The sequence below is a fragment of the Delphinus delphis genome, chromosome 16 (genome assembly GCF_949987515.2).
Source record: "Delphinus delphis chromosome 16, mDelDel1.2, whole genome shotgun sequence".
Taxonomy (NCBI): domain Eukaryota; kingdom Metazoa; phylum Chordata; class Mammalia; order Artiodactyla; family Delphinidae; genus Delphinus; species Delphinus delphis.
In genome coordinates, this window is record NC_082698.1 from 84,811,758 (window position 1) to 84,814,684 (window position 2,927).

Genomic DNA, 2,927 nt, shown 5'->3' on the forward strand with positions numbered 1-2,927 from the left:
GTCTCTTTTGGAATGCTGACATTTGGTGGTTCACAATCTCCTACTTCCTAATTTTCACTAGAAATTAAGGTTATAAAGGGTAAGAATTCTAATATATTTACATGAACTATTGGGAATAATAAGGGTGAAGTAAAAACTGTGTTCAAAATATGCAAAGAAAATAAATTGGTTTTTGGTAAGGAAGGGTAAAAAAGGTATTATGGATGTGGTTTTGGTGAGGTGAAAGAACAGGTTGTTTTTGCCCTAAAATAATTTAGAGGTTGTGTCAGTGTTCCAGAATGCATAAGAGGGATTAGGGACAAGAGCCTGAATGGGAAAATAAAGTTGTAACAGGTCTGTGGAAAAGAGAGAAACTTGTATGATCAAGCCGGCTAAGATTGAATAAACTTATTTATAAGGTTTGTTTGTTTGTTTTTAATAAGGCCAACAGTGTAGGATGGAAAACTAGAATTTGCTTTATCTCTGTCAAAATGACAAAGTTTCTTGTATTATCAGTCTGTTTTAATAAGAGATTGGAAAAGATTTTTCTTTACCCTTTGAGTAATCTGCCTAGGAAACAACTGTTTTGTGTCTTAAAGTAGTTTCCTGTACTTCCTGTTGTCTTTATCGTGTCTTTGGTTAGTCAACAAAATCAAGAATTCTCTGTATTGAAAGAGATATGGTTTTTGGTTTTTGTTCTTTTACAAACATATAACTTTTTTTTTTGCCTTTGAAATATTTTATTGTCACTTTGGTTAAATAGATAAGAAGGATTGTTTCATAGTGATCTGTAATTCTATTTAATTAAATGTTCAAACATTTTGACATTTTGGACAACATCCTGAATCAATTTCTAAATAAAGTTTTATTGACTTTGAACTGACTGAGATTTCCCAGAGGGCTCCTGGAAAATCTCAAAGGATTTCTTCTTACACCTTGTAAAAAGATAGATGTTAAACTAATTAGGTTTACTTGATATACTAAATTACACAGAAAGCACTGTCAAACAAGAAGCAGTGTTTATGAAGGAGGATGATGGAGGTGAAGGTACACGTTACCCGGGAGGAAATTAAGAAGGAGCCAGAGAAGCCCATCAATAAAGAGAAGACATTCCTGCTGCTGCTGTGTGTCTTCACCACCGGTAACTTCTCCCACCACGGAATGGACACGTTCTCCTGCAGAAATGTACAATCCAGTGAGCTACAGAGCTACACTTGGTTGAATGCAACCTTGAAAGAACTGACTCGTTTAGTAAAAGAAGTCTACCCAGGAGCTAGAAAGGGTACATAGATCAATTTTGCAACTGTTTTATGGAACTTAAAAGATTCAGGTGTCAAATAAGAAGACTGGCAGCACCATGTCTAGGAGAAAGAAGACTGATGATTCTGTAACCCTGCAGTCTCAGAAGTTCCCTGTAGGAGATCACTTTGACATAACAATCACCCCTCTAAATGGGGCACTTCCTCCTTCTGACTATATGCAACCCTATTAAATTTTATTTAAAATTTCTTATGAGAAAAAGGAATGTTTAATCTTCTTTAGTTTATATTTTTATGGATATATGCTATTAATATGTTTCCAAAATTGTATAAATTTCCTAGAAATATGTCAATGTCTTTGTTGTCCATGAAATGTCCAGTTATAATGTAATTAGTCATAATTCCAGTTATTATCTTAAAATGTTATGTCACTGAAACAATCAAATTTCCTAGTCAGTTGCATTAAAGTGAACTCTCATCAGGTCTTTAATCCTGACCATCTTAAGCCTTTTGTCATTCATAGTTATCCTTTTACTCTGATGCTTTCTGAAAGCTCTTACAGTCAGTTACACACAAATGTGCTTCATCATCAACAAAAAAGGAAAGATTTAGTGGAGATGTTGATGTGTTGCTGAACTGCTGACCCCAAATCAAGCAAAATAAGAGTGAATTACATGTGACTGAATGAACTGATAAAGATGATTATAATTTTTCTAAACTTTTGTTTGAAACATGCTGGTTCTTTAATGACTTATATTCCAGATTAAGAAACCATCTTGCCCTTTTTTTAACAAGCTATCTATAACTTGCAACAGTTTAATACATTAAGCCTTTGTAAATTAAAAATAATATACATTTATCTTTTCTCTCTCCCTGATCCCTCTGGAATTTAGCAACTATTACTGAATACAGTTCACCCTTGAGTAACATGGGTTTGAACTGCATGGGTTCACTTATATGCAGATATTTTTTTCCCTTGTAAATATTACAGTACCACACGACCTGGGGTTTGTTGAATCCAAGGGTTCAGAACTGCAGATATGTTTTCCTTTATTCATCCATCCATTTCCAAATATTTGCCAAGTGCTCACTAGAGATTGGCACTGAGCTTAGTCAGTGGAGATGCTGTAATGAAAAGAAGGAATGTGCTCATTGTCCTAAGGGAAAATGCATGGTGGGAAGCAGACATTAAACAAGTAATAACAGTAAGAACCATATACATCAAATGGGATAACTGCTATAATGGACTGACAGATACACACTAGTAAATATAAAATAGACAACAAGGACCTACTGTATAGCACAGAGAACATAATGTATATATAACTGAATCATTTTGCTGTACACCTGAAACACAACATTGTAAATCAACTAAACTTCAATTTTTAAAAGTGCAGGTTGTTAAAAGGGCAGTCTTGAGTCACTCTTTAGTGATTTAACCTCTTAGACATAACTCGTTGAATGGAAAGGAAGGAATCCAAGCCACGTAGATCACTTAGAGTGTATGCTGGTCATTCTTCTTTTGCCTCTGCCCCATCTCTTATCTCCTTACCCTGCAATTCTGTTCCTTTTTTATCCTTCCCTGCCCTGCTCTGTGTCCAGGGGGCTGACCAGTATCAACTTACTGGGATTCCCTTGCCCTCTGGCTGCCAGTGGTTCTGGAGTATGGAGCACAGAGGTCTAGATGTT

At 35.4% G+C, this 2,927-nt stretch overlaps 1 pseudogene; it reads left to right on the top strand.

The window, feature by feature from the left end:
* The first annotated feature begins 1,011 nt into the window (after positions 1-1,011).
* LOC132439498 (histone deacetylase complex subunit SAP18 pseudogene) lies at positions 1,012-1,471 on the top strand (annotated as a pseudogene).
* The last annotated feature ends 1,456 nt before the right edge of the window (positions 1,472-2,927 follow it).